The 27,574-nt window shown below is 35.2% G+C and overlaps 1 pseudogene; it reads right to left on the bottom strand.

Moving 5' to 3' along the window:
- The window catches only part of LOC149537440 (uncharacterized), a 37,363-nt pseudogene extending 11,304 nt beyond the window's left edge, over positions 1 to 26,059 (bottom strand).
- Between the last annotated feature and the right edge of the window lie 1,515 nt (positions 26,060 to 27,574).

Raw genomic sequence — 27,574 nt, 5'->3', positions numbered from 1 at the left:
CACACAGCCGGGGGGAGATGGTAACCCAATCTCCTCCTTCACTTCCCAAAGGTATAAAGTTCTTTGGGGCTTAGCCAAGAGGGACAATATTACACTTCCAAGAAAGGTGTCTTTCGATTCACCTCCCAATTTTTATACTCCGCCAGAACGCTGGAGTTGAGGTCGTCCCAAGGGGTGATGAAATCCCCAAGCAGGCCTCCTAGTAAAATGCAAAGCAAATCCACTTATTTCTTGTGCACCCAAGATCACCCAAAGGCACGAGGGGAGAGAATACGTAAGTGGACCTAGGGTTTAAAAGACACACATTTGTTACCAAAGAAATTTTAAGCTTTCTATTCTAATTGAAGACACACGTGATTAAAATGTACAAAGTTTGTTTAATGTTGCAAAAAAAAATTAGGCACACGACAAGCAAAATTTTTTAGTTTTTTGAATGTTTTGGCTAAAAGAAAAATAAAAATCTAAATGCACAAAATAATCTTAATTCTAAATAAAAGTAGAGTAAATAGAAAGCAAATTTTGAAGGAAATAATTTTTTTTTTTTTTTTTTAAATTTTAATTTTAATTTTTTTTTAAACATACAATAATAAAAGTTTTATAAAATAAAATGTGTGGAGGAGCGAGGGCTTCAATGCGTCAGCCGCAGGGAGAAACTAGAGGGCTTGTAAAGTGGTGGAGCTGTGCACAAGTGACAAAGAATTAGGGTTTGAATCCGGAGAGGGAGCCTAAGAAACAGTGACCACATCCAAGGAAGGCGGCAGGCACTGCCAACAGCCTCTAAAAAAAATGTTTCGATAAGGTAAAAGGTTCGAACCTCCACCACATCAGAAGAACAGGGCGAGGATGATGATGAAGCCGACAGCGGAGGGCATTTATTCCCGACCACAGAGACTGGAGGGAATGGTGATGGTGATGGAGGAGACAGGATTGTAGCAGGTAGAGGTGGCGACGACCGTGGGTAAAGGAAAAAGGCGGGCGCAACACTCGTTACTCAGCGGTGGCGGCGGCATCAACAGGCTGCGGCCACGGGAGAGAACATGAGAGGAAATAGCGGCCGCGAGGAGAATAGTACCATAGAAGAAAAAGGAACGGCCGTGGGCAGAGGAAATAGGCAGGGGCGCAAAGGTGAAGCCGTGGGCGGAAGCGGCGCCAAGAGGAAGGAGAAGCCGCTGGTAGAGGCGGCAGCGCGGGGAAGGAAATAGAGAACCACTGGAGAGGCGGTGGCGCCTGGCAGAAGAGAGAGTGGCTGGGGTGGCGGCGGTGCCGGAAGTAGGGGGAGCCACCGGCGGAGGCGGCTTGGACTGGAAAAGAGAGGGAGACGCCGGCTGAGGCGACTCTGGCTTATGAAATTTTTTTAAAATTTTTTTAATTTTTTTTAGATTTATATTTTAATAAACACACCCTTTTTTCTTTTAATTGTTGTCTCCCCTCCCCATATGCAAAAATTAAAATAACCCCCTATATTACTTTTTTTTTTAAAATAACCTAAATAGCATAAAGCAAATTGAAGAAAACCAAGCCCCTATACATTTTTTTTTTTCAACAAAGAAGAACAAAATATAGGGTACTCACCTCATGCGCTCCAAAGATGGTGACGAACCTTGTGGCTTGATTTGACGCCCCCTACGCAAGTTATTCTCTAGCCACGAGCCTTCCACCTTAGCTTGAACAAATTTGAACCTGCGAAGTGGGTCCCACCGGGCGTGCCAAAATGTGTTGCATAAAATTGTAACCAAGATTATGCAAACCTCAAACTATGAACATAACAATGGAGAGTATTTTTGGTATGCTCTTAGAAACACAACAATGGATGAATCTCTTGGATGTATGAATGCAAATGGAAAATGTACCTAGCCTAGATGATGCAAGAAATCAAAATGACAAAATGATGATGCAACGATAAGCAATTCTAATGGACCTCTAATGATTGCTAACCCAGTCGGGGTTCTCTTCGTGTCGTGAGGAAAGCTTGAGACAAGATGTCTATTTAAAGTGGATGGAGGAAGCATCTAGAATGTTCTTAGAAACCACTAAGAGATAAGGATAGGGATTGACATCTAAGCACAGGAGATAAGGATAAGAATTGACAACTAAGTGTTGGGTGATGCGACGCGCTCCCTTGCCCACAGGTGGTTAATTATGTGGTGTTCCATGTTCACTAACAGTCATGGCTTTTGGTGCAATGGTAAATGGGCCCAAAAATTGGTATCAGAGCCTGGTTTTGGCTTGGTCATGGGTTCAAATCTCTCCGGTGCCTTCTCGACCCGCATAAGCACCTGGTATGCACGTCGAGGGGAAGATTGTTGGGTGATGCAACGTGCTCCCCTGCCCAAAGGTGGTTAATTATGTGGTGTTCCATGTTCACTAACAGTCATGGCTTTTGGTGCAACAGTAAATGGGCCCAACACTAAGCACCTTATCTCACATTCTAGATAGATAGATAAGACTGATAAAATGGCATGTGTGTGTAGAAGATTTCTATGGTGTAGACACCATGTGCTTAAAAGATGTGATGACAACTCATATGAATGCACATACCTCTAGGCGATTTGAATAAAGATTAAATTAAATAAAAATTAATTAATCAAGGTCTAGAAGAATTAATGGGAATATGGAGGATTTTAAATAAATAAAATTCATTTAAAAAAGAAAAAGAATATGTGGAGAATCATGTGTTAATTTAAATTAGCACATTAGAGCTAAGAAGTATTTAAATTAAATTTAAATACTTAGACAAAAATGAACTTATTTAATTAAAATAATTTAATTAAATAAGTAGAGGAATGTGACCATTACTAATTAGATTAATAGAGTCATTTAGGACAATTTTTAGTGTATACAAATAGTATGATTCTAAAAAAAGAAATCCTCCACACACTACCTTCTCTCTAACTCCACTAAGAGTTACCTTCCAGAAATGTTCTTAAATAAGCCCCAAATGGTTTAGGGTTAGGAATATATTCTAGAGCATGCCAATTGGAATCCACCACCAAAATAGAAGGTTCCATGAATCATGTTAGAAGTTGGTGTAAAATTAGAGGAATCTAGAAATGGTAGTCCAACTTTCAGGAGGCATAACTTTTGAACTGTAACTTTGATTGACAAATTATTTAAATTTCTAAAAAGATCTTGAAGTGCTCTACAATAGTATGGACCAACTTCAATCATACCCCATTTTTGGCCCTTTACAAGGCTATTTAGTGCCCCATATCTTACTTTGAAGTGCTCTTAGGAGGTCTCCAAGAACCAAAAAATTGCAATAACTTTCTAACCGTGAAGCCTTTTGACCTGATTCTTTTTTTGGAGTGTTTTAAATTATAAATATAACCATCCCTCAAATTTATACCCTATAACAACCCATAATTATGGCTCAATTACATAGTCCTACTTTTTCAGCATTTACACATATCCCAAGGTGATTAAAAACTCTAACCTAAAACAATAATAGTTGAATTATGATAGTTGGAACCTTTATTTGACCCAAATGGGTATTCAAAAATGAAAACACATTAAATAAAAAATATTTCTAAGCATATTTTTGTGTGATACGGGATTTCCCTTAAACCACTAGATGCTCCTGCATCAATAGGAAAAGACATTTATGCACAAACCCTGAGGCAATTGCTACCTAGCATGACAGGTATTGAGGTAAAATAGTCTTTAAAGAAAAATGAAGATAAAATGACTCTTAGAATTAATACTTGTTTAATTTTGATCAAGGATATAGAGCATGTGGAAGAATTTGTATCATCTACATAAACCAAGTGACTTTGTAGTAGATGTCAAAGATAATGATGATGAAAGTGATGATGATGAAAGTGATGATGATGAAGAAGAAACTTACACTGAGCCCACACATTTTGACAATGAGGAAGTTGAAGAAGATAAAGAGGAGGAAAGGAAGATAAAGAAGATGATGAGGATACTAACCCTATGAAGATAGTAGATATAATTATTGCCTCACTTCCTCACTCTCCAAGAAAATCAGTTGCTAATCAAGCTTACAGATAGCTTTAGCAAGTTTTATTGTGACAACCATAGACACTTCAGATGTTCAATCACTCTTTGCCCCCACACAACATAGCAAATCATTGATAGAAGTGAATACCACTTTATATACTAAGCTAAAACCTCTCACTTCTTTAGCTATCAAGTCATCATTCATGAATACATCTTCTACAATTTTGAGCTCTTCACCAATAAGTACTTCAATTTTGAATTCTACAATTTTTTCTACTTTAGTAATGGATACTTGAGCTATGACTTCTTTGGTCTTGAATTCAACAAGCATTCTTGTTAGTATTCCATCAGTTAGTACTATATCAATTTTTATAGCAAGTCCTAGTACATCTACAATTGTTTCCATTCCAGATACAAAGGCATTAAGTACAAGGATAGTTGAACCTAAGGCTCAATTGAGTACAAGATTTTTAAGTAGAGGCAAGGAGATAGAAGAGGATATAGACCTAGATGAGGAAATATAAATTCCCAAATGAGACTTTTATAATCTTACTTTGGATCAAATGCATATAGCTAATGAATTCCTCCAAAAGAAGGTAAAACAACAAAAATTAAGAGAGAAAAGAGACAGGGAATATAAAATTATTGATGATGCTAAAAATATTTTGTTTGGGGCACTAGGTATTGAGGTAGATTCTTCTCAACCTATTTTGTTGCAATTAGCAGAGGCAATTCAAAATTTAAATGAGGACACTAGTGGTCAAGATAATTTAATTAAGAAAGAAGAAAAGAAATTTGACAATAAAGTGCTTAAGCATATTGCTCAGAAAATTGTATCCATCAAGTTGAGCTTTCCTCAATTTTGACCAACCTTGAAACCTCTTCAACTAATGTTGTATATGAGAAATATGTTAGCAATAAATACTAATCTATTAAGAGAACAAAGCATTAACTAGCATCAAAATCATAACATATATGAGAAACAAAGTGAAACCCTCAAATGAAAAAATGAGCCATAGAATGGCTCTCCCAATGAGGATGGTCACTTGATTTAGAGATGAGTCTAAGTAAAGGATTGGTATGTATTCTCAAATTTTCTCTATGCTTCAATGGTGGGGATGAGTAAATGGAAAATTGGTAGCTTTGTGAGCTCTCAATTTGGCATTATAAAGGTATGGTTGATGGCTTTTGGTTCTCAAACTAGCATTATAACTTTGGCTTAAAGGTTGTGATGAAATGGCTTGGGAGGGGATTTAATTTATAAGATAAGGGCTTGAGGGATGGAGGTTTAAGATATAAGGATAGATGAAAGCTTAAGGATGGCTAGGATGCACTCAAAGGGGAGCACATGGATTGTTCTTGTTTAGCACCAATCAGGGAGTGACACATGTCACAAGGTGAGTGGATGGAGGAAAGGGGATGGATGAGTCAACAAATGAGGCTCAAGGGATGATATATTCATAAAGACCCTTCATAATGGCTTGTAAGAGCAATGAATGGGCTTGTAAGAGTCTTTATGGCCTTTGTAAGAGCATTCAAAGCTTAGTGGTTGGGATATTTTGGAGAGAGTTGAGATTGTTGACTTTGCTTGGCTTAGGACAGTTTTAAGCTTACTTAGGGAATGTGACAAGGTTAGGGGGGGGGGGGGGGGGATTAGAGGTGATTTAGGATTAGACTAAGCTTGTTAGAGATTTGCAAGTGGATGGCATTCAATGAGGGCGGGTGAGTTAGTAGCTAAGCTTGGTTAGTATGGGTGGATGGGGTGGATTAGGCTAAATGGAGGATTTAGGATAGTTTAGGGGTTATTAAATTTGAGGGCTTTATTTATCAAATAGATTTATTTAATAAATGAGGATTTTGGAATTAAATAGAAGAATAGGATTAAATTGATAAATAATATGTTATTTGATTTATCAATTAGGACTATAGATGATTAATTAAATTAATCAGCTAGGGGATGACAAAGGATTAATTAAATAGGAATTTAATTAATTATGCCTTTAGAGATAACTAAATAGGATTACCAAAGCAGTGTAATCAAATTTAGGTTTCTACAAATGTAACATCACTTTTTGAAAATTTGTGTGATGTTACTGAGTTCACAAAGGAGATAAAGAGAAAAATGAAAAAGATTGATGAGGATCTAAAAGCTAGTGCTCAACAGTTGCAACTTGACCATAGTTCAAGCTCTACACATCATATGAAGATCATATTTTTATTAGACATGTAGGTAGAGCTATTGAGAGAAGGAGCAAGGATTTAGTCTACATTGATAGCTATTTATAATATGATCCTTCCTATCTTGGATACAATGCAGAAACACATTATTTACTCAAAAACCTTGATCCATGACAATAACTTCTCTATTGGAGATTGCATGATAGAACCCTCTACAGAAGTTCAAATTACTCTACATACACGCAAGTTTTTGCAAGAGAATTGGGATAAAACTCTAGCACTTATTCTTAAAGTACATTTTGAGTTTCTATCTCATTTTGGTGTCTCCATGTAAATAGGTTTTGAATAAATCTTTGGCATTATTGTCAAAAAGGGGGGGAGACTATGTATAGTGAGACACTGTATATTGTATGGGGGAGAATCATGCAAAGGGAGAAAATGTATATAGCAGAGGAGAATTTTGTAGATATTTTGTATAGTATACTATATATACTCACAATTTTTTTTTTGAAAAATCTCAAAATAGTATACCCTACTGAGCCAGTATCACATGGTGATGCATATAAGGTCTAGCTAATAAGTGTTTTTGTCACTAATGCCAAAGGGGGAGTTTTTTGACATATAAGTCAATTTTATTTTTAGTGACAACACTTATTCAGATTTTGTATGGCTACCAAGCTCATTGAATAATTTATAGTGTTTGCCATGTAATTTAGTACCTACCAAGCTCTATAGTTGCTATTGAGTCTTCTAGAATAATTCTAAGTGGCCACTAAGTATTCCAGTGGTTACCAAGAGAATTTAGTTATTGTGAAGTGTAGTAGTTCAAACCAAGTAGAATTAGGTAGTGTGAAGTCTAGTAGTTCAACCAGAGCACTTCAGTGGTTACCAAGCTTTGTAGTTTCTACTGAGCTAGCAGTTCATGTGATGCGAAGCAAGTGTTAACTGAGCCATATGTGAAGTTAGTGTTTACTAAGTGAAGCGATGGTAAACTAGTAATTCAATTTATGCAAAGTGACATAGTCTTTACCGAGTCACCTGTATAGACCAAGTTTGAGACTGCTATGGGGGGGATTAGTATGGACCAAGCCTCTACTTCTACTAAGTGCATGATGATACTCAGTAATGATAGTGGATGCCAAGTATCGGAACTTTACCAAATCAATCTTCAAAACTTGGGTGTCTTTATTTGGGCTGACATTGTAATATTGGAGTTAACTTGTATAATGACCGACTATGTTATTATGTAAATTGGATTGGTATATATGTAATGTATTGTATCATATCCAATGTGTGTGAATATGTAATTCATGAACATAAGTATGCAAGAATGTAAATGTGATCAAGCAGTAGATAAAGTATACATTGAAGGCCATATCAAAAAAGGAGCAGCAGAGACATACCCATCACAAAAGGTGATTAGTACAATCAAGGAATATTTATTATTAATTAAGTTGTCAGTTAGAGATCTATTGTTTCATTCTAATTGGTGAATTAGTCTAAATCCTTTAACAAGGTAGACTTAATAGTCTTTCTCAAAATCTCTTTACCGACTGCATATTTTATTGTGTGTTTGTAAATCCTTTAACAAGGTGGACCTAGTAGTCCTAATTGCTCCTGATAGGGTAGATCATCAAAAGTGATCATTGTAAGCCTTAACAGGCTAGCTTTATGCTATAGTATTGAAGTTTTGTGGGTATCATCCCCACCCTCATTTTTCTTTCTATTCGGAAGCTTTCTGGGTCACCAAATTATTGTGTTATGAATGTTTTATGTTTTCAATTTTTTGTGCATGCAATTAGATAATTGTTATATTTCTATACAATGCTAAAATTAATAAAGTTTTAAAGGTTACTGATTCACCCCTCCCCTCTGAGTAACCTAGCATAGTCTTGAATATTTCCAGCAGTATGGATGATAGAAAGAGCACCAATGGTGGAGCATTTTTTTCTTGGAGGAAGACTGATTTCTTGGCTGAGCAAGAAACAAGATTGTGTTTCAGAAATTATGACTGTGTAAGAATATGTTGCAATAGAAAACAATTATAATCAAGTGATGTGGATGCTAAAGGATAGCATGATTGAGTTTGCAGAACCTATTATCATATATTGTGATAACACAAGTACACTAAGTATGTTTAGGAATCATATATTACATTCTAAGACTAAGCATATATGTATTAAATATATTTTCTTGAGAGAGAAGGAAGTACAAAAAGAGATTAGATTGGAATATGTGAGTGCTAAAGATCAGATTGCAAATATCTTTTCAAAGTTGCTACTTAAAGATACATTTTCAAAGTACTTGAGAGGTATGCTCGGGGTTATGCTACTACCTACGTCTAAGTAGATGATGCATAGATTGCATCAATCCAGTCATACAAAGCACTATTGTTAGATTAGAATGAGTGTTGATGCTTCCTGTATGGGGGAGTACCTATGATTAGCTGATTCATTGAGGACACTTGGTATTTTGTCTTGAATAGTGTCTTTGGACACTTGAATTGGTTGAATACTTAGAGTACTAATGAGACCTTTTGTCATTGATGTCAATGGGGGAGAATATGCATGAATAATATCTCCTATGTATGTATGGGGAGAGTGAATGGAAGTATCTACTTTATTAGGGATATTTAGAAAGATTTATATAAAGATAAAGGAGGAATACCTCTATGGGGGAGATATGCAACATAAAGAATTCTGATGTATGGTGAGGTGTTTACTGTCAAAAACTATTGTCAATCCTAAACAAAAACAAGAATAGAGCAGTGTTCTAGAGAATTTCAAATTTGATTGATGAAGAGGATTTGAGAAGATGAGAATAGCATAAAAAATAATAGAGCTATTTGATATTCTTGGAACGTAAAGATTTTTCATCTATGTTTCCATCAATACCAAAGGGAGAGATTGTTGGTATAAATTCTAATGATACTAATTTGGGGGAGTATCCTAAGGATTAGGGAATATTGACATGTTTCATTTTTTATTGTGTTTATAATTGATCTCAACATAGAATTAGGTCTTTGAAGAGTGACAGAGTAGAAGACATAGATTTTAGTTGTATGGGAAAATTGTTTGGTGGTACATGTTCATGGACATGTTCAATATATTGTCCTAATGATGAGGTTACATCTGATGAGTCTAAGTCAAAGACCTAGGGAAGTTGTAATTAATTTATAGAGTAAAGTATAGAGATAGAGTACCTAATAACTCATTTCTAATGTTTGCATTATATACTTTTAAAATGATATAATTTATTGATGTATGGTCAAACAATGATAGAGGATGGTATGATGGTGATGTTAGCAAGTGCACAGGTCTTGAAGTCACACGTGTGAATTCTTTTATATACTATGAGTGAGAAGTGAACTACTATAATTGTAATTAATTATCTTATTAAAATTAATTGGGAAAGCCTCAAGGAATTATTTTGAAGACATAGTATAAAGTAAAGATGCTTTCCTCTTTTGTAAAGTAATTAAGAAGGATCAAGTATTGTATTGAGTGTGAAGTGTGAAAAGGAGCCAAGTTTTTACTAAATATGAGTAAGTGATCCAAGGGATTATTGGATGTGAGATTTGTGATCTAGTTACAAGATCAAATTCTAGTTGACAAGACAAAGAAAGAGGAAGGAAGTAAAACTCATTTCTATTATTTTTCAAGGAATAATACATAGATCATTTGGATAGTGGGTTCCTTGGTCTTTCCCTTGATGCTATTTGGAATGTGTGTCTAGTTATCTTCCACAACTCCTAATAGGGTTGTGATCTCATAACAGGGATTCAAAGTCTCCTAACAACGACTAATATGTACTAAATATTGTTATAGAATCCTAATAGGGTCCCTTCTCTAATAAATAATATTTATATTAGTAAATCATCTTGTGGGTACCATCCCCACCATGATTTTCCCTCTAATCAAGTGTTTCCCTAGTTAACATATCTTGTGTTATTATGTTTGACTATCTTGTTGTGTTTTTTTATTATATTACTCATATGGTTAAAGTTAATAAGGTTGATAATTGCGATATTAGTGGGATAACTAGTTCACCTTACACCCCCCCCCCCCCCCCCCCCCCCTCTCAGTTATATTGGTGGACTATATATTCTTAAAAAGTTTGCCCCTCATTCATTTATCTTTTGTGTGTATCTCAACCAACCTCCCTTGTGCAAATAATAATCTATTGTAATTAATTGAACTAGATTCAAGTGATTAAGAGATAGAACACCTTGAGGATTTCAATTCAACCTTTACCTATGAAATATTTTCTTTAAATTCATTTGGGAATCTGAGCACATCATAAAGATTATTGTATAGATCTGATATTTTCTTAACATGTTCTTCTATATTGTACTAGCATTGACAGTTGAACTTTCCTCAATGTAATTAAAGAAGAAACTTTCTGAAGTACCTTTTTCTCAAACTTTTTCTCTAAGTAGGCCATTAATTTTTTATTTGTTTCTATATCTTGAATATTGACTTTCTCACAATTTTTTGCTAAGTAAGAGATAATAGGGGCATGTTCATTAATTTTTTGAATATCAAATGCATCAAAAAATATGTCTTTGATATCATATAATACTTTCCTTTGTTGGTGTTCTCTTCTCATCTTCTTTTGTCTTTTCATCCTTGCCAAAAAATGACTTGGAAGATTACTATTCTTTCAAATATGAGCGTCTTCAAATCCAAATTAGGTGCTTCAATGACCTCATCCAAGGTAAAAAATTTACTTAGAGAACTAATCTTCTTGTTCTTCCCTTCTTCCTTCTTAGGAATCCTATTGCTTGACTCAGTTAGGGCTAGAGTGGGTGACTGAGTTTCACTAGTTGGATTGACTTGTGTATCAGTGCCACAGACAGAAATAGTAGCACTCGACATGATTTTTTCTATAGAGGATTATACCTATTATGAAGATGTGGAACCTATCATAGCAGTGGTGGAGTGTGAACTTGCACACTCAGAGTAGTTTATGAAACTTCATTCTTACCTTTTCTTTTTCTTTCTATACTATCTCTTTGATTCTCTTGGCTAGAGTTCTTGAGACTTGTCATCCTAGCTGACCTGTAATAGACTAAACCACATTTTATTATTTTTATTTCTTGTTGTACACATATGAAACCTTAGTTTCCTCCTTGTCCTTTTCTAACTCCTCAGCACCTATTGGACTCTGAATAGGATGATTGACCAATAGAGCTTGTGTCTCTCCAAGTTTGAGATAATCCCTTATTTTTTGAATTATAGGAGTCTCAAGTGTGTTGAAATGAATAGGGGAAACATTTTCCTATTCATGTAAGCTAGGAACACTTGTTTCTTCCATCACTATGTATATCTTGTCAGAAATAGGGATTATTAGGGGGAGGGGGGTGAATCAAAAATCTAAAAACTTTTGTCACCAAGTGGATATTATGACTTACTTTAAACCATGCATAAAAAAGCAATAAAGTAATGTTGAACAGTAATAGTAACAATACACAAAGATAATTCATGACACCATATTTTATTAACTATGGAATTCATGGCCAAGAAAAAACCTTGATGGGGATGATACCCACTAGATAATATACTAATATATATGTTTCTTGTTAGAGGATGGACCCTATTAGGATTCAATGATAAAATTCAATATAATCAGTCCCTATCAGGAGATATTTAATCCCTATTATGAGATTTCAACCCTATTAGAAGTTGTAGTATAATGTATGCAAGATGAGCCCACTATGAAAATATGCAATTTCAACTACAAGTAGATCTCACTGCTTGAACAAGTAATCTACTATTATTTTCCTTCCTTTAGTGATCTCTAATCTTCATCTCAATCTTGGATCACCAGCTACTTCATACAAAACTTCACATATATCACTTTCACAAAATTTTTCTCAATTCACAATAACATAAACTCATAAATTCACACACTTGATACACACTTCTTATTGCAAGAAGTTCTTTGCATAAATACCATGCCTTCACATAAAATACTACTATGTTGGCTAACACCACAATTCACTTTTCCAAGTTAGAGTAAACATCTAGGATGCCATCCGTAATTGGACAAGTAGATGTTTTGCAAAAAAAACAATTCTTTCCTTCAATTTTGCTATCCTACTTCATCAAAACAAGATTAACTCTATTATGTACAATCTATACAAACTTCTAACGTTATACATGTCATCACAAAAATGTATATTATCTAAATGTAACTTCTCTTTTCATGATATGACATCTGCAACACGTTATAAACAAAATAATATGTTGTTGTAAAATAAACTCTATACTTAGACAATTTTCTAATAACCAAACACTAAGTATCTTTATTTCTAAGGTTTCCTATCAACATGTACATCATGTGTTGCAATTAATGACAACATTTAGATATAACAATTAGCCAATTTTCAATAATCTCCCCCTTTGGCATTGATGGCAAAAAAAAGGGAAAATTGGCTAACTGACAAAAATAAACTATCAAAATAAACATTACATCTATTACAACTTTACAAATATGCTCCCCCTTACAATATACTTCATACTACACATGTATCTCTCCCAACAATCTCATGTATATAGTTTTCACATATATCTCTCCCCCTTTGACATCAATGAAAAAGGTCAAAATGTCAAGATACTATCCAAAAACTATTCAAAATTTTTGTCCTTGATTTTATGCTGAAATAATCTTCATACAATCATCAAAAATGGTCTGCAAACTGTCATACCTTTGTTCCATGTTTCTTTGGTAGACTCTTATAATGTGTGAATTGCACATAATGCATATGATGTAATCTCAACTACATTGATATCTGAATATAAATAGTTTGTATATATGTCCTTTCCCTTGACACATTCTTCTAGTTGTTTCTCAATAAATGACAAGTTTAGAGCAATGGATTCTTTGAAATTAGATGTTCTCCTTGATATCTGCTCTTTCCAAAATTCTAGTTCCTTGATATTGCTATGAACACTCGCAACTTGACTCTCAATATCACCAATTTTGCTAGATGGGTGTTGGATTTTGCTGCCTAAAGCCTCTAGCTCTTTCATCTTCACCTCTACCCAACTATCCAAATCCTTAGCTAGTTTTTATGATAAGGTATAGTTAACATAGAAAGCTTTCCCTTCCTGGTGACATTTTTGAAGTTCTTTAATGCATGTATCAAGATTGACTAAGTCATTCTTGGTGTTTTGGTAGATGGTGCTAAACAAGTTAGCATCATGGAAAAATTGAGCATTCGCATTTGCAACATTCAACAAATTGTTAAACTCTTCATTGAAAGACTTTAGAACTACTTGTACTCTCAGTTCAGGATCTGACTCAGTATGTTGTACTATCAAAGTATTGCACAATCTATCAGTCACTTCCATTAGTGATTGTTGTCACAAAATTTTGCACCCTTGTCCAAAGTTTTTACCTAAAGATAGCCTTTTGAAACATGGAAACATCCTCCAAGTTGTGGGACTTGAACTAAGAGGTTGAGTCTCCAGAGAAGGCCAACTTTCTTTGCTATAATGATGTAGCTAACTACTCTTGAGAGGAAAAGGGAGAAAGAGATGCAAGAAATATAATCTACCTAATCTATTCTAAGGAGGTGATGCACCAAAAAAAAGTGTTCAAACCTATCTTTGCCCATATATACACTTTGGAACCATCATGACATCCAAAGATATACACATCCAGAAGTTTTTTAATCAAAAATCACATGCAGATCAGAGACCAAAATAAATGATGAAAGGAAAATGAGATTCACTTATATATCATTCATAGGTCAAAAAGAGATACAATCATGCAAGATTGCAGATATTCACAATACACCAATGAGAGGCAAATAGTTCTTGCAATACTCATCAACGGTTGAAGGAGATAAGGTAGAATGCCATATAGTTCAGAGGAAAAAGGAATTTATAGTAGCAAGCCAAAGCAATGCCATTGAAAAAAAGAGGGTCCAACCCTTACAAAATTAACATAATTTTCATTTATAGCTTAGGCATAACTAAGATATTTTCTGCCCTAAACATAACCTAACCACTACACCTAGTAGTTACTGCAAATCTAGAAGAAAAATCTGATCATGGAACAACTCCAGATGTAAAAATAATAGGAAGAAAACAAAAAATCAATGTATCTAGCCATAAGAGATCCTTACAACTTGCCACGATCACAAGAAATAAATTTGCACCACTATCAAAGAAAAATGCAGGATAGGATAATGCAGAAGTTAACCTGCCACAAAAGTCACAAAATTGACCATGTAGAATAGATACGATCTTCCTAGAAAATGTATAAACCATTGATGCAGATCCTCCTTTGAATATTGATGGCCCAAATGCTACAAAAAATATCTCCAATCAATGAATAAAATACAACCATAGATCAAGATCTCCCCCTAACTACACAGACAACTAAGAAGCACTCATAAAATATCCAAAGATTCATCATGTGGCATGAAACTATTGCTTGGCACATTTCTTGAATGTTTAGTTGAAGAGGCAACAATGATTTCATGATTCTGGAAAGAGCAAAAAGGTCACTCCCTCAAATGGATAAAATGGTTCATGTAGAATGTTAACCCAATGTGAAAATGCGTGTTAACCTGCAACTCAACACATGAAGGAAAAATGAGCCAACTCAGCAAGTGCTCACTATGTTACATGAAATAACTACCTTGTAACTTTGCATAGCAACGTAACGACAACCATAGATGATCCTTAATCTGATAGTGGGTAAAACTCATTGAAAGAATTGGCCCGCCACTTGGTACTAATTCATTCATTGACATGTTCCCCAATATGCAATCGAAGAGGCAACATACAATTTGATGATTTCATGGAAGCAAGAAAAGTCACTCTCTAAAAGGATAAAAATGATTAACATAAAATGTTAACCCTAACAAAAAATGCATGTTAACCCGCAACTCAGCACATGAAGGAAAAATAGGCCAGCTCGATCAATGAAGGGATTGAACTAGCTCAACACATGAAGGAATTTAACTATCTTAGCATATGATGGACCCAAGTTAACACAAGATGTTAACTTGACCAAAAAGCATGTTAACCCACATCAAAGAATCCATCCCATTGATGATCTCTCTGATCGATTATCAATGATGGGTTAAATGGAGGCAAAAATGGCCAACATTATTGGCCACTTAGAGGGGATGCTTTCCTACTAAGCATAGACTAGTAACATTAAGCAATCCATTGGGTAAAGAGGTACTACCAAGATTTGACGTGTTATCCCACTTATGATCAACAAAAAATTTGCAACCAATGAAGAACAAAAACCTCCACAAAGCTCTGAAAAGCTCAAAACAACTCCAAAAAAAGGAGTAAATGTACATGGAAATTTTAACATTCATCACAAGCATGGTTTGAGATAGATCCCATTGTCTAGGATAGGCAAAATTTCACCATTAGGCTTTCTTAACTGGAAAGCATTGGCCTGCTTGCTACTGATAGTCACAGAGGGACCACTCCATAGTGCATCAAATTTTGAGGGCCTCCTTAGTTTTTCCCTATCAACATCCCATTTCAACACAAGATCACCCTCTCTAAAAAATCTGAACTTAGCCTTCCTATCAAAGGACTTCTTCACTTGTTGCAGATGTGCTCCCAAGGTCTACATGGCCTAGTTTCTTTTTTCCTCTAGCTCTATCAATTCTGCTATTCTTATACATATAACACTATCTTTAATCAGTTCCAATTGATGAGCTAGTTTAAGAGTAGGAAATTCCAATGAAATAGGAAGCCTAGCCTCTCTAGCATATGCCAACATAAAAAGGGAATTTCCTATGGCTCTTTTAAGTGTTATTCTTTTAGCCTACAATGCTATTTTCAATTTTTGATGCCAACACCTTTGGTTATCTTCTCTTCTATAATATTTTTCATAATCCTAATTAGATTTGTGTTGGATGACTTAGCTAATCCATTACCCCTGAGGATGGTAGTTGGAGGATGTGCTCAAGTAGATATTATGATCAAATACCCATGCATAAATTTGAGCTCCAAAAAAAGACTTTGCATTATCTAAAATAATGGTTAAAGGGCACCAAACTTGGTTACAATTCCATCAAGGAATTCAATAATTAAATATTATGTAGCATCCTTCAATGCAATTGCCTCTATCCATCTAGTGAAGTAATCTATAGTAGCTAGAAACCATTTATGACTACAGCTAGAAGGAGGATTGATGGGGCCTATGAAATCTAATGCTCATTCAGAAAAATGATGATCAAATTTGATGGGGACACAACCCAACAACAGAATAGACACAATAGAAAGGGGAATTATATTAACTGAGAAAATATGCCAGTACAAACAGTGCAGAGAAAATAAACTTCAAAACATGCCCTGCGGGCTTACAATAGCATAAATCTGGAGAATATTTCTCCTTTTAGCACCTCCTCTCAAGCTCCAATCCGAACTGCCTTTTACAATGCCAAAAATCTCCTTAAATAGACCCCGAAGGGTTAAGGACTAGGAGTACATTCTAGAAAGTTCTAGTAGGCATCCACTGACAAAATAGAAGGTTCCAAAAGCCGCGTTAGAAGTCGGTGCAAATCTAGAAGAATCCAGAAATGGTAGCCGAACTTTCGGGAGGCATAACTTTTGAACCGTAGCTCCGATTGATGAACCGTTTACATTTTCGGAAAGCTCTCGAAGCGCTCTATAGCCCTATGGACCAGCTTCGCTCGTCCCCCATTTTTTGACCCTTTTCGAGGTCATTTAATGCCCCAAACCTGACTTTGAAGCATTCTTAGGAGGTCTCCAAAACCCGAAAAACTGCAATAACTTTCAAACCGTGGGGCCTTTTGACCTGATTCTTTTTCTGGAATGCTCTAAATCTCAATTACCTTCATCTAGCCAAGTCACACCTTCTAGGTCACCAAAATGATGGCCAAATTGCATGCTCCTATTTTTTCAGGATTTTCAAATGCACTAATAGCTGAACTATGAGAGTTCGAACCTTTATTTGAGCCAAATGGGTATCCAAAAATGTAAAGACATAAAATAGAAACTAAGTCTAAGTATATTTTTTTGGGTGACACAGGATTGCCCTTATACCTCTGGATGCTCCTGCATCAAAATTGAATAGGGTAGAGAGGAAAAGCTTCAATTTTTTGTTTACCATAAAAGAAAGCACATCTTTCACACCTTCTCACATGTCTATGACAATCATGGAACAAGAATAGCTAGTAGTAACCAGCTCTCATTTTCTTTATGGTTGTTGTTCTTGCTAAAAAATGGCCTCCATCAGGGCCATCATGGAGCTCTCTAATTATTCTTTTACCTTGGTCTATATCAATGCATCTCAATAGGGCTCCATTGAAATCCCTCCTAGAAAGGATACCATCAATTATGGCATAGGAAATTAATTGCAACCTATACTATCTTCTTTTAGTTCTAACAATCCTTGAGGATATCCATTTCCTGACAAGAAATTCATCATATCATCCATCCAATTTGTTGGATTTTTATAACTACTAAGCAACAAAATGGTCAATACCAAAATGATATCACTCACACAATCTAAGGATTAGCCAATTCCTATTAACAATTATGTGTGCAAACCATTTGGACCCAACTTCAACAAAACCAAAGGTGGTTTTCTACTCTTTAGGCTCTACAAAACTAGGGTGGGTATACCTAGGGATGATTCAAGACTGGGAAACATTGTACGGGAATTATTTTAGTTTCATTCTGATTCTCATCTCAAATCCTCAAATACATGCATAATTCTTGACAATTTGATAAACACATTCCATATAATAGATCCGGCCAAAATTCTTCTATAGATTTGCATGTGTTCTCAGCAATAGTGGCTAACTAAAGCTAAAACATTCCATGCAAACAATTACTGGCCAACTTTGAAGATCTATAGGAAATAAAAGTAAAATTGATTATAATTCTACATTTGAAAACCATTTATGACATATTTCTCTTCCCGCTGAATCAATTTGACTAGTGCCTAATCCATTAGGGCTCAAAGTCTACAACAAATCCTTAGATCTACTTTGTTGCCTTACAAAAAATATTATCAGCAATTCTTATTATAATTCATCATTCAAAAATCCTTCTTACTATTGTACCAACCTTATCAAAATCATCAAAGCTTTTACTTAATCCATTGAACTAATAGTAGTGATGAACAGATATACAACCTAACTAGATTGCATTCAATTGCACAAGCCTTTACTCATACGACATCAAGATAACCAAGTAATCAAAAGACAAATTTTAGAAAGAATTGATATGGGGATAGCTCAAAATTTGTATTCATTTTCTTTGAAAATTGTATACATTTACAGTAAACTTAGAATGACCTTAGGAATAAATAAATAGATTATTCTATATTCATGTATTCTTAGGAACTAATAGAGAAAATACATCATAAACTTAATTAACATATTGGACCAAAAAACTAAGTACATCACTTAGAAACAATAGAAATCAGACCCTTTCTCTAGCCCTGGAATCTCACTTATATAGTGTGAGATGCAACAAGCTTCAGGCTGAGAGAAAATGATAGGTGTCCTTTATAAGAAATATTTACAAACACCTATCACAAGATGAAAAAAATGTGGGTAATAGAAGATGTCCAAATTGAAACATTCCTTTTGGTTGGTTTGCTTCTATCACATCCTCTATTATTTCTGATTTGGCTACTATTCTAATCTCTCTTTGTATGCAACTGCCAAGCTAGCCAACAATGAAGATTGTTTTGATGATTGCCCATTAATCTCCACCTATGGGTTTTCACCATCTTTATCTTGTATGGTGGGATTAACTTCTACCTTTTTCTCTTCTTCATTCATATTAGCATCCTGTGGTCCTGGGCTTGCAATTGATAGTGACTAATTATTCTTGTCTTCTTCTTCCAGTTGGGCTTAAGTAGTGACGGTGTCAATGATTTTGATCTCCTCACCCTGCACCTCATCACTATCAATTTCATCTTCATCAAAATATTCACCAAGAGCTATTTCTGCCATCCACTTGTCAAACCATGTGTCATCTGGCCAATCGATTTGCAAAATATCTCTTTGCCTTTTTAATACATATTCAACCTCATTATTAATAGCAAAAAATTCTTATTTTAAAGAATTAGAGAATATTTGGGCCTTCACCATTTCTTCCATTGTGGTAGCACACCATGCATGCCCTATTTCATTTATAATTCTATTCATCTTTAAACAAAAAAATCATCAAGTTCCTTCGCCCATTCATCTTTTCTTTGGCATGAGAAAACAAACTAAATTTTTGGCTCTTGTACTTGTTCAAGTAGCCTACTATTATTTTCTATAAATGAATCCTTTTATTGTCAAAATTAGAAAGATCAAAAATAATATCAAAGGTTTTTTCAACTTGACCATAAGAATAATTTATAACAGAGAAACACAAAAATGTCATTTCTTTCTCCCTTCTCACCCATTTATTTATGATAGGCTTTAAAGCCTCATCATTGGCTTTCAACTCTTCCCTGATACTGATCACCATGGCCAACTGATCATGAATTAGTGGCCATTCAAATTTGTCCCCCAAATATGTGAGAGCTTTTCTTAATTTATCTTCATATTTTGACTCCAGCTCTACATGTAAGGCCTGATGTTTACCCTTTTCTTCTTCAAAATCCTCAGTAGTGTAGTACTGTGGCCTTTGGGGTATATCTGGTATCTCTATGATGGGGGTGGATTTGAAGGGTTCAACTGGGGGGTGAGGGTATGTTACTCTAGGCTTGGTGGATTTTTTCAATAGCTTGTTCTCAAGCTCAATTCTCTTTTTTACTTCTTTATTGTAGGCATCCACAACTGCCCCATATTTATTCTATAATTCAAGCATAGCCTATTCCTCCTTCTTAGCAGTGGCCAAAAGAAACTTGGAAGAATCCACATTTGAATGTGCTACCTACACATGTGAGGTATTAGCAACTCTTCTCACAATTATGCTCCCCATCAATCCAGACTCATTTCGTTGTGATGATGGGGCTCTAGATCCTCTTCTCAATGACCAACTGACCAATGCATCTTGATCTTCAATGAATGCAGTGCTTTGGAAATCCCCTTTATTTTAATCTTGCAAAGTCAATTTATTTGAAATAGAATTGAAAACTAAGGCATCGACAATATCCCAATTTGGCAGCAGTAAAATGTTACATGCGTTCACCATTTGCCTTCCATTCTTAGGGCTTATATTCTAAAACTCTTTATCATTTCTTCTTTTGTTTGGTTCTGGATGGAAGCTTCATCCATTTCTAGATGCTTTATTTTGAACCTTTTACATTTTTCCTCAAAAATATTTATGTTTTCTCTCTATGCAAACTGCTGAAAAGCCTTAGACTTCACAAAACTGTCATCAGCCAAAAATTGATGACTCACCTATTCCAACACAAGGTCCAATTCCCTACCTCTATAGTCAGCTATTGTTAGGTCTAGACTTGGGAGGGGAGGTTCTGGAGGGTTACCTTTGTCCAATTCTACTTGAGTAATAAAGATGCCTTCTTGTGAACCCATCTGCTCAATTTGCTCACCTATGAGTTGTTCTTCTCCAATCCTCAAAGGGGATTGAGTAGGTGAATATTCCTCAACTTGAGGTCTCTCTTCTTTCATTGCCTTGGACATCTTGGGACTAGGCTCATCAGGTCTCTCCTCTAGGATTGTACTAGTGGATCCCATTATTTGCTTGCCCTTATCTACAGGAGCCCTTTATTTTGAATTATAGTGTAACCAGGCTTCTTTTGTACAATTATTTGACCAGCTCCTATATTAGGAGTGAAAATAAACCTCCTCATGACCTCTCTAGCCTTATCAAGATAAGAATCAATAAAAAATTATTTCTTCTCATTCATAGCTTCCATTATTTCAGGGAAGTTACTCATGGGCTTATTTATTTTATCAACCTCTATATTGGCATTATCTAAAGGACTATATTTTTGATCAAAACAATGAATGAATTATAGCACCTAGGAGTAAACTCTCCATTTTTTTTTTTAGTTTCTTATTCCTACAATGAGAATTCATTCCTTATAATGTTCTCTAGATAATATGAATCATGTTTGACCTATCCCAGCTTAATTCTATGCATCAAGGTCTGACTAAAAAATCCCTCAAAATCACAAAAATGGAGATGGGAGACAACCACATATACTGATCCAAAATTTTGTGCAAAAAGAGCCAACCCCTTTTGGTAATCACAAACTTATGGGTCACTATACAGGTAGGAAAAATTGACCCTAGTTGCCTCTTCAACAGAAACATTTCTTCTACTCCTCTGAGTTTCCACAAAACTTTAGCAATTCCTACCTTGAAAGGTACTTGGTAAGGCAAGACATGAGGATTCCCTTTAAAACCATAAATTCTAAAAATAGTAGAAATAGAGTAAGGGATGATATCTCTGCAATTGTGTGAAACTTTCAAATTATGGGTGTTATCCATAGGCCTAATGAGACTCATTAGTACCTTTAGGGATTTTGGGATTGTCACTCAATATGAGGCATCTCAATTTAGAAGCAAAATACCTATCAAATCTGACAAAAATGGCATTATTTGCATCCCAGGTCATATCTGCACTCCACAGCTAGACTGGTAGTATTTCTCCATTTTCCTCTTTGTTCAATTCCATCTCATTACCAAAATATGTCACCCTCTTGAACAAAAACATATGCATTAATAGAGAATAGTGGCCAAAAATTTTCTCCACTTTGCCTTTCGCAATTCCAACTAAACCAATGTGAATTTCTTCACCCAAAAAGGAGGCACAATCAAAGATAACATCTACACCAAAAGAAGCAATTTGAACCATCATATACATAAGGCCAATGGCCATGAAATCTTGCTCATCTTCACCAAAAACATGGCACAGGGTCCTGTATATCTCTACAGCCTAGGAAGTGAAAAGACTCTTCTTAAAAGGTTCTCTAGAGGCTGCAGTAGTTACTGGTAGAGTTCTTATTGTAGCAATATGTGCCCTCAGTGCACCTCCCCTAATTACATCTTTCTTTTCTTTGTATTCATTCTCTAATTTTGGAAAATTTATTGGCACATGGTAATCTGACAATGGTTCTAGGTGAAAAACCTCTCTAATTTATTTAGGGCTAATTGAGATCAGAGGTACACCATCATTTCTTCTCAAAACCTTAATAGCTTGGTCATAATTCTTGGCAATGGCTTCAAGCAAATCATAATCCATGAAAACACTTGGAACTACTAGCTTTCCCAAAGCAAAATTTTAGATATTAGCATGCGGGGCAAAGAACTTCCTTTCTGAAAACCACTTTTCAAACAAGACAAGACCAGTTTGAGTAGTTATTGCATCCCTAACAAATTTCCCCTTGTCCTATAAGCCATTACCAATTTTAAGCCTAAGGTTTAAGGAAATTAACCTTTTAACTTGTGCAGGCTTTGTAGTGGATTCTGGGAGTAATTCTAACAAACCATCATGGACATTCTTATCCATATAATTAATTTTCCAAGAAAATGCTTTCTTAGGGGGCATCTTGATCATAATAATAGGAATTGGAATGTCATAGAGTTTATATATGAGTACTTACTTGACTTTCCAAACTTATTCTTCTTTGAACTTCTACAGTTGCTTTCGAATAGATGAGGAATTGCTTCACATCTTTATGAGGGTTAACACAATATGATCATCAGGTTCTTGTGCTCAGAAAACATGAAATCCTTGATTGTGTGGGACTAGAATTAATGAAAATCTCATGTATTATACTCTATTTCTCCCACATGCAAAGCTTTCATTCATCATAAGTGCATAGAATAGAAAAATAGAGTAGCATCACACTTCCTTTTAAATTTACGCTATTGATCCTTGAAAAATCTTATGATCCAGGAATGAAAACTAGGCTGACTCAACTTTCTTCTTAGCACACTGGTAGTCAAACCAATAATCTTCCTCCATCTGTATCTTTCCTCCAGTGCTGGCATTTCAAATTTTTCCCATGGATGACTAAGGACACGTGTCATCAACTTGCTAACTCGCTATACATAACTTTCGAGCACCTTTCTATAGCGAGCTAGCAATAACCACTGATCTTGCTTTGATCATGTGGTAGATATTTGAAACCATTTTTAAGAGAAAAATGGTGGGTCCCTTACTTGTTAACTCACTAAAAATAATCTTTGCACATATTTTCATAGCTAGTTAATGAGTATCATTGATCCATGCTTGATCTGATGATAAGAATTCTTTATATATTTTATACATGGGGAGTGGGTACAAGTACTACTATCATTGAGTTAGCTCAACACACTAGCACACATATATGTTATTTTAATTTTCAATGACATCACATGCCCTTGGCCTTTCCATTTTTGTTACTTTCAGGCAGGTTGCTACATCGCTACCAAAAAAAATACTAACTATTCAGCTAGTGATACAGTGACCTCCTGGTAACCATCAAAATTTTTGGCTTATAGATGCTTAGTAGAATGCCACCATGTCATTTGATCTGCACAACTCAGCTTTATCATGTCACTCATTTAGGGCCCATCTTTAAGGATTTTCTATTACATCACCACTTTTTGACAAGTCATTACATTGCTACCGAAAAAATTACCAACTCACTAATACATTTGGCATCAATTTGTGATGGCTATGTGTCACAATTATGATAGCAATGTGTCGTCACTACGATAGTAATAGACATCATTATTTTTAGTCACAAATTATGACGTCTATCCTACTCTGTCACAATTACGACACCTCTCCATCGCTATGCAACCACTTTATTGTGACTTCAACCCCGTCATAATGCTTGTGCCTGACATTGCAATTGTGACATCCACCATGAGCATTACGATGGGGTCACTGTGGCGATGACACCAACTATCATTGCCATGCTTGTGGCAGACATCACAAGTATGACATCCACCACAAGCATGGTGACAGGGTCACTGTGGTGATGATGTCGACTATCATTGCCATGCAAGTTGTGGATGTCATAATTCTGACGTCTACCACAAGCATGGCGACGGGGTCATTGTGGTGATGACACTGACTATCATTGCCACGCTAGTGGAAAACATCGCAATTGTGACATCCACCACAAGCATGGCAACGGGGTTGCTATGGCAAAAATGTTGACTGTCATCACCATGCTAGTGGAGGATATCATAATTATGACATTCGCCACAAGAATTGTGATGGGGTCATTGTGGTAGCGATGCCAACTCCCATCGCAAATGTTGATGGTAGATGGCGTCGTCACCATAGTGAACTTGTTGCAATGCTAATTCATTGTGAAAACCAAGTACAGAGCCTAAGTTTTTAGTCGATGATTTTAACCTCTATATGGTCCAACTGGTAATAGAACTCCATGCAATATGTAACCTATGGACCATATTTTGTTGTTTGACAGTTCTATATTTAGCCTACTACTTCAGTCACAAACATATTTGCAAGTTTGACAAGTAGAAACATATCTCCATTTCTCACATTTATTTGATGAATTTTGAAAGTATAAGGAAATATTGGTTGTAGGGATCTAAAGCTGAATCATTGAAAAAGTTTGAAGTAATGCATCTTTTCATGATATTTTGACTTCATTATCAACTTTCTGCAGTGTTTGCCATGTTTTCTGAATGGTTGCCAACAATGTGATTTTCCCTCAGTTTTATAGGTTTTGCCCCAACATTGGTTTGGCATTGAGCTTGACCAAAAACTCTATCTTGCATTGTGCTACAATTTCTCTTGATTTTTTCTTGTGAATGAATTCCCTTTACCAAAAATCTTGGCTTTTCTATTTGAAAGTGATTGAAAAGGATTGCTCTATTGATTGGAATATTTTCCATAAGAGTTGTCTATGTCATCTTCATCTTGTACTTGTTTAACCTTTTTTCTTCTGCCATGGTCATATTCTTCATCCCTACATAAACCACACAAGATTATGGAAACACAACAACATAGACATAGATAATTGATTATTGTCCATAGAAACACTTTATGTACGAATAGCCTGCTATACCAAGTCCCATGATGCAATTATATTTGTACAAAGATAACCTACCATTCATCTAAAACATAACCAACATGGTTTTCATGTTTGTCTATAGTTTTGCTACTTTTTACCAAGGCATCATCAATACTATCCCAACATGGAACTACACAATAGCCACAGTAAACCATCATCAAAAAAGATTAAATACCCAACACATAAATAGAGGATGAACATTGAGCTTAATTGATCTACATTGCATAGAATAAAATAAAATTGTGACTATACCTGCTGGCCCATGTAATCTAGCCTTTAGAAAAGATGGTTCAAAATCTCTTATAGATAGAGCCCCATCTTGTTAGCATGTTTCTCCTCTATCTGTAAAGCTATTATTTGACTAATGGGGAGCAGACAAGTTTTTCTCCATGCTAATTTTAGAGTCTTGCTCAACATCAGAATATTATCTAGCTTTACCTAAACCAAGTCTGCAAGAAACTTCTGTTTGTTTCTTTAGATTAGTACCATTTCCACTAGAAAGCTACCTATTTACAAGGGGCATCAAATTATCACAAAATTTAGCAATGTTACACCCATTCTGAACCACACCAGTTGTAATTTCTAATGTCTCAGTTTACTACACAAAAACATAGAGAGAAGACAAGTTTTTCTCTATGCTAATATTAGAGTCTTGCTCAACATCAGAATATTGTCTAGCTTTACTTAAACCAAGTCTATCAAGAACTTCTCTTTGTTTCTTTTTTCCACTAGAAAGCTGCCTATTTACAAGAGGCATCGGAGTATCACAAAATTTAGCAATGTTACACCCATTCTGAACCACACCAGCTATAATTTCAGATGTCTTGGTTTGCTGCACAGAAACACAACCATTTATTTTGTTTGACAGACCCTTTCTATGGGATTCTTGTGGATACTTAGAAGTGACTAAACATGAAAAAAATTTCGCAACTAGATACTCTTTTCCAGAAGGCATTTTTGCAGAGTATTTATGCTTAAGAAAAATGTCAGCCTTCTTAAGCTATAACTTAGTGCATTTCTTCCTTTCATTGGATCAGTTCTTCCTCAAAATATGCATTGATATTAGAAGAAAATGCCTCCTAAAAGAAAAAGATTTTAAAAACTAAGGACATGGAAGATGCTTCATAAGCTTCAATCTGTTTCTACTAATGAGGTAGTGGTTGTCCTCATGGTGTTTTTGGTACTTTTGGCTGGAAATACATTTAGTTTCTTGACTATATTTCTGTAACCTATGTGGATGCATAGCTTTTATAAATGACCCATTCATTTCCCTTCCCTTATAGAGAAAAGTACCATTTTTGCCTCCCTACCAAAAGGAACATATAAAGATTCATTAGGACTAAAAGCAATTTTCTCAAAAACAAACATATACATTGTAGCATTAATACAAAAAATAAGCACCTAAAATAAGGAATCATCTTCCAGGGATAGGAGCTTAGTAGCCTCACTCTCATTATCTATAGAATTGTGGACCACAATACCATTCTCTAGATGCTCACCAGCTACAAGTTTACCATTTGAATCATTTTTTGGAAGTTTAGTAGCATGATGCCGAGTAATAATACCTATCAAACCATTTGTAGAATGTTTGATATTCTCATGATTGTTACCAGTAATTTTTGAATAAGCTTTAGAATTTCTACCAATATAGTTCTCATTATCATTACTCATATCATAGTTCCCAGAATGTCTAACAACCATATCATTAAAATTACCCATATTTATTTAAGATTCTTGCGTCTTAACATTATTGCTAGACCCATTTGATGTGCATCCATTACTTATGGTATGACTTGAGAAGACATTATTTTTTTGAATGCCATTAGTTCCTGGAGGCACCATCTATAATGGAGCATCATGATCTACTAATGATCTAGATTTACTACATGACTGGCTAGAACTTGTGTTCTTTTCTAGACTTTTTGAAATGAAATTGGCATTTGACAAATTTTCTACATATTGGGGTATCTTGTATACACCTGCAACACTAAAGAGATTGTTGTCATTTGGAAAGAATTCATGTTTTCTATCACCTGGGGGGCATATGAATCTTGTAAGTGGTTTTCCTTTGGATGTCCAATGTTCAATGGCACCCTCTTCTTTAGTTTAGAGCCATTACACTGAGATTCAGACCCACCTGCTATTTGAATGCTAGTTTTCTTATCTCGTATATACAATAGCATGTAAGCTTTCTGGGAAAGCACACTTTTCTCATTGACTGAATAGACCTAGAGTACAAAATGTCATAAGAATAATTTCAATTAGTCTAAGCAAGTTTAGTATAATTAGTGTTATTGTATAAAGAAAAATTTCTACATAAAATTTTAGTTCTTTTGTGTATTCTATTATACACAAATTGTAATGAGCTTGCTCCACAAAATTAAACATGTCTTCACAACTATAGCAAATGTATACCCGATTATCATCTAAAGTATGGCAGATGCCTGTGGATGAATGAATAAAGTAGAAA

This window comes from Cupressus sempervirens, chromosome 9 (assembly GCF_028749045.1).
Source record: "Cupressus sempervirens isolate cs-2001-9-10 chromosome 9, ASM2874904v1, whole genome shotgun sequence".
In the NCBI taxonomy this organism is placed as follows: domain Eukaryota; kingdom Viridiplantae; phylum Streptophyta; class Pinopsida; order Cupressales; family Cupressaceae; genus Cupressus; species Cupressus sempervirens.
Note: the sequence above shows the minus strand (reverse complement) of the source record. Positions and strands in the feature narration are given on the sequence as shown.